Here is a 13,961-nt window from a genome sequence, read left to right as displayed (position 1 = left end):
CATGTGACTGACTCTCAGTTGTCTTCTGAAATGGCTGAACAAGCTACATAGTTATGTTCAACTGCTACTACTGCTACAAAGGAATAAAACCGGGCGAACGACCTGGCATCGGCCTAGGCACCGGAAACTACAATGGAAAACCCTGTTGACCCTGCACACTCCTTGCGTCTGGGGGCTTGTGGCAAAATTGGGAGAGCTGTTCCACAGATTAGTCAAGCAACAGCCTGATAGTCATACTCACAAAATCATACCTTCTACATAATGCCCCAGACACCACCATCACTGTTCCTGGCTATGTCCTGTCTCACTGACAGGACCGACCCAGCAGAGGTGGCGGCACAGTGGTATACAGTCGGCAGGGAGTTACCCTGGGAGTCCTGAACATCGTCTCTGGACCGCATGAAGTCTCATGGCATCAGATCACACATGGGCAAAGAAATCTCCTGCTGATTACCGTGTACCGTCTGTCCCTCAGCAGATGAATCAGTAGGTCTCCATGCTGAACACCACTTGGAGGAAGCACAGGGTGGCAAGGGTGCATATCGTACTCTGGTTCGGGGACTTCAATATCCGAGTGGCTCAGTAGTACCACCACACACAGCTGGCCAAGTCCTAAAGGACATAGCTGCTTGATTGGGAGTGCAGCAGGTGGTGAGGGAAGCAACAAGGGAGGAAAACATTACTTGACCTCTCCCTCACCAACCTACTGCCGCAGTTGCATCTGTCCATGACAGTATAGGTAGGAGTGACCGCCGCACAGTCCTTCTGGAGACTTATTATTGTGTGACACCACCACTATGCCGAATGGGTTAGAATTTTGTGATAAATGCAGGATTTTAGACATGTTGGGTTATAAACATTTGGCAATTTAACGGTTAAAAGCCTGTGTTTGAGTGTTTGACTGCCGTAATCATGTTTTTTTTAAAGAATCTTGTTTTGCAAGACCAGAAAGCTTTTAGGAGCCAGAGGTGAAATTGACCTTCACTTGCGCCAATGCACTGTTGTTTGACTAGGGGGAATCCCTGGGGAGTTGCTGCATTTCCGGCCTGGAGAGTTAATTTGTTTTCAGCTTGGAGAAATAATGTCATTGCTGGGTGGAGCTAAGGCCTTCAGACATTGTGAGAAAGCTTTTGTGTTGAATTTTGATCTGACTAACTTGAGTCCGCAAGTAAGAAAGTTTTCTCTCTCATAGAACATACAGTGCAGAAGGAGGCCATTCGGCCCATCGAGTCTGCACCGGTAGACTCATGGTAGGATAGTTTTGAAATATGATAGTATTTAAAGCAGTGCAGACTTGTCTGAGAACAAGGAGGAACGAAACCTGTAAACAAACCAGTTGAAACAGCTTTTTGGAGACATCCAGCCAGAGTCTGCAGGGGTTCTGATAGGAGCCAAATCTGATCTGGAAAGCAAGTATTAATCTGTGCCATTGGGATGTAGGATGGATTGCGAGTTGTATGTTTTTTCTTATTGTTTAATTGGGAATAGAGCTGGATTAAGGATATTGTATTTATTTTATTAAGCTCTCTTCAGGTGTGATGTGAAAGAGTTTAATATTGTGTTATTAAAGTTTTGTTTTAAAATACCAAATTCCTATTTGTGCAATTACTCCAGGAGTGAAGTATTCTTTCTGCTCAGTCTTACAAAATAAACTAAAATACTGGGGTTTTGGTCCAGTATCCTAGCCACTGTTGGCGTTTGGTCTGGGATCGTAATACTTTGAACAGATCTAGCAACTCCAGACTGGGCACCCATGAGGTGCTGTGAGCCATCAACAGCAGAATTGTACAGAAACACGATCTGTAACCTTGTGGCCCGGCACATCCCCACTCTTCCACTACCACCAAGCTGGGGATCACCCTGGTTCAATGAAGAATGCAGGAGTGCATGCCAGGAGCAATACCAGGCATGCCTAAAAACAAGTTGTCAACCTAGGGAAGCTGCAACACAGGACTACTTGTGAGCCAAACAGCATGAGCAGAGGCATACAGAGCTATGCAATCCCACAACCAGCAGATTAGATATCAGCTCTGCAGTCCTGCCATATCCAGATGTGAATGGTGGTTGACAATTAAATAACTCACTGGAGGAGGAGGCTCAACAAATATCCCCATCCTCCAAGATGGAGAAACCCACCACATTTGAGCAAAAGATGAGGTTGAAGCATTCGCAACAATCTTCAGCCAAAAGTGCCGAGTGGGTAATCCATCTCCGCCTCCTACAGAGGTCCCAGCATCACAGGTGTCAGTCTTCAGCCAATTCAATTCATTCCACCTGATATCAAGAAATAGTTGAAGGGACTACAGAGGTTATGGGCCCTGACAATATTCCGACAATAGTTCTGAAGACTTGTGCTCCAGAAGTTGCTACGCCCCTAGCCAAGCTGGTTTAAGTGGGGATAACCTTGGAAAGATGTTCGTCTTCACTACTTGCCTTCAAACAACCGCACAACCTCAAACAAACCATTGTTTGCAGCAAACTACCCAGCCTTCAGAACAGCGACCACGACACCACACACCCTGCCATGGCAACCTCTGCAAGACGTGCCAGATCATCGACATGGGTACCACCATTACACGTGAGAACACCACCCACCAGGTACGCGGTACATACTCGTGCGACTCGGCCAACGCTGTCTACCTCACGCTGCAGGAAAGGATGTCCCGAAGCGTGGTACATTGGCGAGACCATGCAGACGCTGCGCCAACGGATGAATGGACATCGCGCGTCAATCGGGGAACAGTGCTCTGAAAGCTAGTGATTCAAAACCAACCTGTTGGACTTTAACCTGGTGTTGTAAGACTTCTTACTGTGCTCACCCCAGTCCAACGCCGGCATCTCCACATCATCTAAAATCCAGGGCATCACTGCAGGAGTTCCTTGGGCTAGTGTTCAGGCCCAACCATCTTCAGCTGCTTCATCAATGACCGTCCTTCCATCATCAGGTCAGATGTGGGGATATTCTAATGTACAGCACCATTCATAACTCCACTGAAGCAGTTCATGTCCAGCTGCAGCATGACCTGGACAATGTCCAGGCTTGGGCTGGCAAGTGGCGTGTAACATTCACACCACACAAGTGTCAGGCAATGACCATCAACAAGAGGATCTAACCATCTCCCCTTGGCCTTGAGTGGCCAATGTCATTACCATACCTCAATCCCCCACTATCAATACCCTGGGGGTTACCATTGACCAGAAACTGAACGGGACTAGCCATATAAATACTGTGGCTACCAGAGCAGATCAAAGGCTAGGAATCTTGAGGCGAGAATCTCACCACTTGACAAGTGTAATGGAATACACTCCTCTTGCCTGGATGTCTGCAGCTCCAACAACTTTCAAGAAGCTCCACACCATCCTGACACAGCCACCTGCTTGATTGCTACCCTTTCCACAAATATTCAGTCCCTCCACCACTGAACAGTGGCAGCCGTGCGTACCATCTGCCAAGTGCGATGCAGAAACTCATCAAGGTTCCTTAAGCAGCACCTTCCAACACCCCTGACCACTAGTATCTAGAACGACGAGCAGCAGATACCTGGGAACACCACCACTTGAAGTTACCCTCCAAGTCACTCACCATCCTAACTTGGAAATATATTGCGGTTCCTTTAACGGTCACTGGGTCATAAGTCCTGGAATTCCTTCCCTACCAGCACTGGGTATACCTGTATCTCGGGGACCACAACGGTTCAAGAAGACAGCTCCCCGCCATCTTCGACTGGGCAATGAGAGTTGGTTGATAAATGCCGATCTAGTCGGCGGCAGCCATATCCTGTAAATTAATTTTTTTTTAAACCGGAGTGGGCCTCCTGTTTTAAAAAAAAATTGCCTCTTACTACAATTGTGGCTGACCTGCGGCTTAACTCCATAGTTCCACCTTTGTACCCTTCTAATTAGATGAATTGACAAAAATATAACAATCTCAAATTTAATCGATAGTTCACCAAAGTTCTAACTAATGTTTGTGTAAATTTCTATCATTGATTCTTTCCTTGAATCTTTCCTGAAAAATCTGGCTTCGGCTAGATCCCTCAACCAGTGGAAATAGTTTCTTAACATCAAAACATCAACTAAGTCGCCCCTTAACCGTATACATTCCAGGGAATAAAGCTCCCCAAACTTGTGTAACCTGTGTTTGTAATTTAATCCTTGCATCTGGTTGTTCTGGTAAAGCTGCACCACATTCCTTGTAATATATCCATCCTAAGATGTGATGCTCAGAATTGAACACGGGTACTTCAGTTTGATCTGGTAGGACTGGACAATGATGGCAAAATTATCACCTTGTTTTTTAGGCTTCTAGATATAAAGCTCAGCATTTTTTTTTTTTCTCTATGTATGCATCCATGGTGTTTTCATGATCCATGTACATGAGCCTTTAAGTCTATGGACCTCCACTATATCTAGCTTTAGACTGATGAAAAGATACTCGGATTTATCCTTTTTAGGACCAAAATGGATGATCTTGCATTGAAATTGCTTTTCGTATTCAACTAATCTATTAATATTTCTTTGTAATTTTATGCTTCATCTGCTCTGCTTACATGTATTATAGAAATAGTAATTTATTATTAACCGGGGCCGATTTAACTCACTCGGTTTAGCTCATTTGGCTGGACAAGTGGTTTGTGATGCCGAGCAAGGCCAGCAGCGCAGGTTGAATTCCCATACCGGCAGAGGTTATTCATGAAGGCCACGCCTTCTCAACCTTGTCCCTCACCTGAGGTGGAGTAACCTTCAGGTTAAATCACCACTAGTCAGCTCTCCCCTTCAAAGGGGAAAACAGTCTCTGGTCATCTGGGACTATAGAGACTTTACCTTTATTGTAGAAATGTAAATAATTTATTTTCTCCTGATTGCCATTATTTGACCAGCTAAATAGATTTGGAGACATGGAACTGGCATTGAGGATTGGTTAATTTCCCAGCTACCTCTGGAGAATTCTGCAAGCTTGTCCTAATGAATAGATGGCCCACATTGGCCAAAAAAAAATTTGGCCCTTCACTGCTCCACTGACTTACAGGCATCAGATTTGTAAGTGAAACACAACAACTTTATTTATAACAAAAATAAATATAATACCCTCCCTTTACCGTCCCACCCTCTACCTAAACATACACAAGACATGTGCATGCAGGGGGGAGGGGAAAAATAAAAAGAGGATTGGATCGAATTTTGTTTATTGTCACGTGTACCAAGGTACAGTGAAAAATATTTTTATGCGAGCAGCTCAACAGGTCATTAAGTATATGAAAAGGAAATAAAAGAAAATACATAATAGGGCAACAAAGGTACACAATGTAACTACATAACACTGGCATCGGGTGAAGCATACATTGGTGTAGTGTTAATGAGGTCAGTCCATAAGAGGGTCGTTTAGGAGTCTGGTAACAGCGGGGAAGAAGCTGTTTTTGAGTCTGTTCGTGCGTGTTCCCAGACATTTGTATCTCCTGCCTTATGGAAGAAGTTGGAAGAGTGAGTAAGCCGGGTGGGAGGGGTCTTTGATTATGCTGTCCACTTTCCCCAGACAGCGGGAAGTGGAGATGGAGTCAATGGATGGGAGGCAGGTTCGTGTGATGGACTGGGCTGTGTTCACGACTCTCTGAAATTTCTTGCGGTCTTGGACCGAGCAGTTGCCATACCAAGCTGTGATGCAGCCAGGTAGGATGGTTTCTATGGTGCATCTGTAAAAGTTGGTAAGAGTTAATATGGACATGCCGAATTTCCTTAAGTTTCCTGAGGAAGTATCGGCGTTGTTGTGCTTTCTTGGTGGTAGCGTCGACGTGGGTGGACAGATTTTTGGAGATGTGTGCCCCTAGGAATTTGAAGCTGCTAACCATCTCCACCTCAGCCCCGTTGATGCTGACAGGGGTGTGTACAGTACTTTGCTTTCTGAAGTCAATGACTAGCTCTTTTAGTTTTGCTGGCATTGAGGGGTAGATTGTTGTCGCTGCACCACTCCACTAGGTTCTCAATCTCCCTCCTGTATTCTGACTTGTCATTATTTGAGATCCGACCCACTATGGTCATATCGTCAGCAAACTTGTAGATGGAGTTGGAAGCAAATTTTGCCACGCAGTCGCGTGTGTACAGGGAGTATAATAGGGGGCTAAGTAAGCTGCCTTGTGGGGTCCCGGTATTGAGGACCATTGTGGAGGAGGAGCGTTTTGTGGTTGTTTATTCTTACTGATTGTGGTCTGTGGGTTAGAAAGTCGAGGATCCAGTTGCAAAATGAGGAGCCAAGTCCTAGGGTTTGGAGCTTTGATTATGAGGTTGGCTGGGATTATGGTGTTGAAGGCGGAGCTGTAGTCAATAAATAGGAGTCTGATGTAGGAGTCCTTGTTGTCGAGATGCTCCAGGGATGAATGTAGGGCCAGGGAGATGGCGTCTGCTGTGGACCCGTTGCGGCGGTATGCGAATTGCAGTGGATCAAGGCGTTCTGGGTGTATGGAGGTTATGCGCTTCATGACCAAGCTCTCGAAGCACTTCATTACGACTGAAGTCAGGGCCACCGGACGGTAGTCATTGAGGCACGTTGCCTGTTTTTTCTTTGGCACCGGTATGATGGTGGCCTTGAAGCAGGTGGGGACCTCGGAGCGGAGTAGGGACAGGTTAAAGATGTCCGCGAACCCATCTGCCAGCTGGTCCGCGCAGGCTCTTGGTGCACGATCAGAGATCCCGTCCGGACCCGTCGCCTTCCAAAGGTTCACTTTTAGGAAAGCCGATCTGACTTCGGAAGCTGTGATGGTGGTTACGGGTGTGTTATGGGCTATGGGGCACTTGACAGTGGATCATTAGTTTCCTGCTCGAACCGAGCATAGAATGCATTGAGTTCATCAGGGAGGGATGCGCTGCTGCTGGAGATACTGCTCGGCTTCGCTTTGTAGCCCGTTATATTGTTTAGGCCTTGCCACAACCGCCGAGAGTCTGTAACGTTAGTCTGTGACTCCAGCTTGGTCTGATATTCTCTCTTGTCATCTCGGATGGCTTTGCAGAGGTCATTCCTAGATTTCTTGTATAGGTCAGGGTCGCCTGACTTGAACGCCTCAGACCTGTCTTTCAATAGGGAGTCAATCTCTCGATTGAACCATGGTTTTCGGTTGGGGAACGTACGTACTGCTTTCTTTGGCACGCAGTCGTCCACACGTTTGCTGATTAAGTCTGTGACGGTGGTGGCATACTCATTTAAGTTGGTTGCTGAGTTCTTAAATATGGACCAGTCCACTGTCTCTAAGCAGTCACCTGGGAGCTCTACTGTTTCCTCGGAAAGCACTGCATGACCTTAGCTGGATTCTCCCGCTTGAGTTTCTGCTTGTATGCAGGGAGAAGGAGCACCGTCTTATGGTCTGATATCCAATAGTGCGGTTGGGGGATGGACGGTGTGCGCCCTTGATTTTTGAGTAGCAGTGGTCAAGAGTGTTATCGCCCCTGGTGGGACAGGAGATGTGCTGGTGGAATTTTGGCAGTACACTCTTGAGGTTGGCCTTGTTGAAGTCTCCGGCCACGATGAACAAGGCCTCCGGGCATTCTGTTTCGTATGTTTATAACTGTGTACAGTTCGTCCAGCGTCGTCTTCACTTCTGCCTGAGGTGGGATGTAGACCGCTGTGATAATGGCTGAAGTGAACTCGCGTGGAAGATGGTATGGGCGGCACTTCCGTCAGGTATTCCAGGTCCGGAGAGCAGTAGGTCTCCAGTGTCGCCACATCCAAACACCAGGAGGAGTTGATGAGGAAGCAAATCCCTCCACCTTTTGCTTTGCCTGATGACGTGGTGCGGTCCGCCCGATGAATTGAGAAGCCTTCAGGTTGTATGGCACAGTCCGGTGTGGCGGGGTGAGCCATGTCTCTGTGAAACAGAGCACACAGCTGTCTCTTACTTCCCTCTGCGAGGTAAGTCTAACATTAAGTTCATCCAGCTTGTTTTTGATCGCTTGTATGTTTGCCAGGGGTATGCTGGGAAGAGGAGTCTTGAAACCGAGTTGCTTCAGTCTCACTTGCAGACCGCCACGTTTCCCTCGCTTCCTCGGTCGGCGGCAGCGGCTGGATGGTCCCGGGACCCGACTGGAGAAGTCTGACCTTGTGGAAGATAGGTGTTTCCGTCGGTCGGGGCGTTGGCGCTGGTTATGTGTCCAGGGTCGCGTCTGGCAGGGTCCCGGGTGCTGGTTCAAGTAGTGGGGTTGCTGGGGGGGGGGGGGCATGTTTGTGATTCGGTCGAGTCCCGGTGTTCTGCGAGCACGGGAATACCTTGCAACGTGTTTGGGTCCTCGCGTGGGATCTCTGCCGTTTCGGGGGTCCTGGGTCGTGGGCAGGGGCTTCCTGAGGCAGGTTGGGCTGGGTCCCGTGTTCTGCTCCCTCCTTTGTCGCTCCTGTGGTCAGGTCTTGGAGTAGGCCCGGTCAGGCTTCTACGTGGATTTTTCTTTCCTCCATCTCCAGATATGTCGGGTCGCTGGGCGGGTCGAGTTGGGCCGGGTCTCATGGTCGGGGGTCGGGAGCTCCGGGGACTGGGCCGGGTGGTCCGGGAGCTGGCATCGATTGTTAGGCCGGGTTGCGCGCACAGAGGTCCAAGTCTGGTCCAAATTGAGGTTGGGGTTTCACTTCTGATCTTGGCCCGATCCGCATCCAGGTCGGTTCGGGTCAGGTCAAAAGGTCTCCACGGGCTTCGGAGGATGTCCAATCCTGCAAGAAAAGATAAAAGAGAGAGGTTAGTAATAATGTTAGTCTTAAAATTAAATTTTAAAAGATTAGAACGGTTGTAAGATAAGTAAAAAGGGGATCTGTTAGGGAGAGCTCGCAGAAAGTCGCCACGCTCCGGCGCCATCTTGTGAAATGGAAGATGAGTGCCCATGCTTTGATTGTTGAAGTTTTTTCAGCTGACTATCCTTCTAGGAGGTGGAGTGATTGAGAACCACTGGTTGGAGCATTCTGTCCGAATCCTCAGACTGGGATTCCCTCTTGGGGAGTCACTTTAACTCTTGGCCTTTACTTGAAGATCCGCCTTAGGCTTGTGTGATTCTTATTTGTTTCCAACTCCACCAGAATGTCCCCTAGCTTTACTGAGGAAAAACAGAGTTCCCCTCACGAGATTTTAAAGAGGGTTCTTTAATCAACTGGCCCTTTCTGTGGCAGTTGCTGACCTCAACTTCCTTGCAGTTCAATCTGACTGTAGAGAGAGAAAGATCTTTACTTTGAACCTTTAGACAGAGTCCATCAGGTAAGAGAGAGAGGGAGATCAGGGCTGCGACCCTCCAGCTTCTTGATCAAACTGAAATTAAAAAACGGATGAAGCCTTTCTGTCCCTGGCAGAACATTCTGTAATGGTCAGCACCAATCAGCATAGACGATCAGCCATGAGCCCGGCAAAGTAAAACGCTCGTTGGCCAGCAGCCAAGTCCATCGAGAAGGAGTAATCGCTGATGCCGGCACATCCTGCTGGATTCCATTTTTTTAAAAGATGAAGTCCATGTTAAAAATGTAGGTCCAAGTAATTGTCCAGGTACAAAAATTATAAAAGCCAAAACAAAAGAAAATAAAGGGACTAAATGGGACAAACAGCACAATCCTCCAGTATTCCAGAATCTAAAGATTTTTGGAAAATTACAACCCATGCATCCACTTTCTGCAACTACGTATTTTAGGATTCTAAGATACAAGCCATCTGGGCCAGGGGACCTAACCCCATTAGTTTGTCTAATACTTCTCTAGTGATGGTGATGGCATTTAATTCCTCCTCCATGTTGTTTAGTATTAATGGGATATTCGAAGCATCTTCCACCATAAAGACTGATGCAAAATATCTGATTAACTCCTCTGCCTTTTCTTATTCCCCATAGCTATCTCCCCAGATCTGTCTCTTTTTTAAATATATTTAAAGAAGCTCATAGTCAGTTTTCATATTCCTCGCAGTTTAATTTCTCTCTCTTAATTATCTTATTAGCCCTCCTATGCTATATTGTGAATTTATCCCGGTCTCCGGGGCTATGACCGACTTTTGCCTACAGTGCAGCTCCTGTTTGGAAGTCTGTACACTATTCCTGCCAATGTTTTTTTTCCCTTGCTGTCTTTATACTGGTTAGCACTGTTGTTTCACAGCACCAGGTCCCAGGTTCAATTCCCCGCTTGGGTCACTGTGCAGAATCTGCACATTCTCCCCGTGTCTGTGTGGGTTTCCTTCGGGTGCCCTGGTTTCCTCCCACAAGTCTTGAAAGATGTGCTGTTAGGTAATTTGGACATTCTGAATTCTCCCTCGGTGTACCCGAATAGGCGGCGGAGTGTGGCGACTTGGGGATTTTCACAGTAACTTCATTGCAGTGCTAATGTAAGCCTATTTGTGACGATGAAGATTATAATATTATTATTTTACTTCTACACAAATGGACTCTACATTTTCTGAGTCTAGGTCATCTCTCTCAACTGTCCTCATTTCTTCTCTTATTAATAGTGCTACCCCACCACCATTTCCTTCCCTCCTGTCTTTCCAAAAGGCTAAATATTCCTGAATGTTAAGTACCCACTCTTGTAACTAGGTCTCCGTATTGGCTATGAGATGATAATTATTTACCTTGATTTGCGCCATCAGTTCATCTACCTTGTTCTGAATGCTTCATGCATTAAGATAGAAAGACTTTGGTGATGACAATGTGCTGAGAAGTTGCACATCAGGTGGCTCTCCTCCCGTGAACCTGCAAAATAGCCACTTTCAACCGGAAAATCGTCTAAAAACGTAACAATTCATCTCCCCGACCTTAGCAGAGCCTGGAGCAGCAACGACTACCACACGAGGCGGCGAAACCCGAACTTTGCTGGGGAAAACAGACTGGAAAGGGCCGCAACAGACTAGAGTGACCGGATCGTCGCCCTGGAAAAAGAGGTGGCGAGGCTGGTTGCGACACAGGACTAAAAGGAAAGTTCGAGGACCAAGAGAACCATCCCGATGCGGCAAAATTTGCGAATCGTGGGCCTGCCAGAGGGAATCGAAGGTAGGGACCCCACAGACTATATGGCCCAATGCTGGGCAACTGGTGGGAAGAGAGACCTTCCCCAACCCACCAGAAATAGACAGAGCACACCGATCGTTCCGACCAAAGCCCAAACCCGGGGACCAGCCAAGGGCGGTTATAGCGGAAATGCACCGGTACCAGACAGGGAGAGAATCCTGCGCGGGGCCAGGCAGTCCAAAAACTGCAGCTGGGAAGGACAGAAGATAAGGATATACCAGGACATTGGGGCTAACCTGGCCAAGTGCTGGGCTGAGTTCAACAAGGCAAATGCCGCGCTGTACAAGAGCCATGTTGTACCCAGCCAAGCTCTGGTCACATACCAGGGCAAAGAACATTTTTTTTTCAGTCCCTGTGGAGGTGGCTAAGTTCGTCGCGGAGTGCGGGCTGGAAAAGCGGCAACAAGGGAAACGATGAGGAGCCCACTGAAAGAGACTGTAACGTTGCAATGGGCTGACAGGGGGGGAAAGAAAGAGAGAAGAACCTCTCTTTCTCTTCCCCCCCCCCCCCCCCCACAACCTGTACAACCAACATCAAGCCACAACCAAAGAGACCACTTTACACGGGAGAATGTGACCTCATTCTGAACAACGAGGGTAGCAATAGAAGGAAGGAAGAGTGGTGTCCAGAAAAGTACTGGGTAAGACGATGGATAGAGCAGGCAAGAATTCCATAGAGCAGGCGAGGAAAGGAAAGACAGTAACTCCCGGGAGGGTAGCCACCACACTAGCGGGATAGCTAGCACCAGGGCTCGTGCAATAGTTTGAAGTCGCGGCGCGACCCCGGCAAGGCGGACAGCGCCTGGCAGGGTGGGGGGGAGGGGAGGGGGAGAAGTGGGGAGAGAAGCAGTGGGAAAGGGGATGGGGGAGTGGGCTACGGGAAGGGGGAGAAAAGGAACGGGGAGGCACTGGGAAAAAGAAACGGACTAGGACAGATTGATAGCAGCAGTATGGCTACAGCCGGTGACGTGGAACAAAATTGGTGCTGTAAGAAACCACCCCGAACGGTACCTGGGCGAAGGGAGACCCCGGAGTGAAGGGGCATATCCATGTGGCGGACGCACAGTTGGTGGCCATGTTGAGTGCCCCCTGGGCAAGGGGGAAACCCCAGAGGCAGGGGCCCGACCGCATGGGAAGAACAGTGACTGCGGCCACTTTGGACGGCCCCCTAACAAAGGGGCACGTCCACCAAACTAATATGGTTAACCCCACCGGAGTGGGGGGGACAAAAAAACCCAACAGGATAGTCACCTTGAGAGCAGCACGGTGGTGCAGTGGTTAGCACTGCTGCCTCACGGCGCCGGGGTCCCAGATTCGATCCCGGCTCTGGCACGTTGTCCGTGTGGAGTTTCCACATTCTCCCCGTGTTTGCGTGGGCTTCGCCCCCACAACCCAAAGATGTGCAGGGTTAGGCAGATTGGCCACGCTAAATTACCCTTAATTGGAAAAAATGAATTGGGTACTCCCAAGTTTAATTTCAAAAAATTTAGGAAAAAAGGATAGTCACCTGGAACCGAATCCAACCCCCTCAACTCTGGGATTAACCTAGTGAATCTCCTCTGCACACCCTCCAGTGCCAGTACGTCCTTTTCTAAGGTAAGAAGACCAAAACTGAACACACTACTCCAGGTGTGGCCTCACTAACACCTTATACAGTTGCAGCATAACCTCCCTCGTCTTAAATTCTAACCCTCTAGCAATGGACAAAACTCTATTTGCCTTCTTAATCACCTGTAAATCAACTTTTTGCGACTCGTGTACTAGGACACCCAGGTCCCTTTGCACCGCAGCATGTTTTAATATTTTATCATTTAAATAATCCCTTTTGCTGTTATCCCTACCAAAATGGATAACCTCACATTTGTCAACGTTGTATTCCATCTGCCAGACCCTAGCCCGTTCACTTAAACTATCCAAATCCCTCTGCAGACTTCCAGTATCTTCTGCACTTTTTGCTTTACCTTAGTGTCGTCTGCAAACTTGGACACATTGCACTTGGTCCCCAACTCCAAATCATCTAGGTCAATTGTGGGCCCAACACTGATCCCTTAGGGACACCACGAGCTACTGATTGCCTACCAGAGAAACACCCATTAATCCCCACTCTTTGCTTTCTATTAATTAACCAATCCTCTATCCATGCTACTTACTACTTTACCCTTAACGGCATGCATCTTTATCTTATGCAGCAACCTTTTGTGTGGCACCTTGTCAAAAGCTTTCTGGAAACCAGGAACCTGGGACCCAGGTTCGATTCCCAGCTTGGGTCACTGTTTGCACATTCTCCCGTGTCTGCGTGGGTTTCCTCTGGGTGTTCTGGTTTCCTCCCACAAGTCCGGAAAGATGTGATTGTTGGGTGAATTGGACATTCTGAATTCTCACTCGGTGTCTCTGAGCAGGTGCTGTATAATTGTGGACGTAGTTTTACAAGGGTATATTGTGATCAGGGACTAGATGATGCACTTCATCACAGCATGGTTGGCTTTTAAACACCATTTGAAGTTAGTTTATATTGTTACTATATACAGACATAATGTTAAATAATATTGGGCCCAATTTTGGGCACCACACATTGGGAAGGATTGATGTCGAGGTCTACAAGAGAATGCACGGGATATTTATGAGACTGGTACCAGAGATGAGAGACTTCAGTAATGTTAGAGAGATTAGAGAAGCTGGCATTGTTCTCCAAACATAGAAAGCTACAGCAAGTGTTCAAAATTGAGAGTTTTTTGAAGAGTAGAAAGGGAGAAACTGTTTCCACTGATTCAAGATAATTGTCAAAAACAAGCTGGGACAAGAGGGGTGTTGAGAATATTTTTGTACATAACACAAAATGACCTGTATATTATTTGAAAGGCTGGTGGAAGCAGGCTCAATAGCCACTTTCAAAAAGAGAAATTATACTTAAATGGGGAAAATTACAAGACTAGGGAAAGAATAAAGGAATAATAATTTATG

The 13,961-nt window shown here is 47.5% G+C and overlaps 1 protein-coding gene across 3 annotated transcripts in view; it reads left to right on the top strand.

The window, feature by feature from the left end:
- Positions 1-13,961, top strand: part of nagpa (N-acetylglucosamine-1-phosphodiester alpha-N-acetylglucosaminidase) — a 169,005-nt gene that overhangs the window by 2,041 nt on the left and 153,003 nt on the right. The window lies entirely within an intron of this gene.

This window comes from Scyliorhinus torazame, chromosome 11, assembly GCF_047496885.1.
Source record: "Scyliorhinus torazame isolate Kashiwa2021f chromosome 11, sScyTor2.1, whole genome shotgun sequence".
NCBI classification, from domain to species: Eukaryota; Metazoa; Chordata; class Chondrichthyes; order Carcharhiniformes; family Scyliorhinidae; genus Scyliorhinus; species Scyliorhinus torazame.
This window is presented reverse-complemented; position numbering and strand designations above follow the sequence as displayed.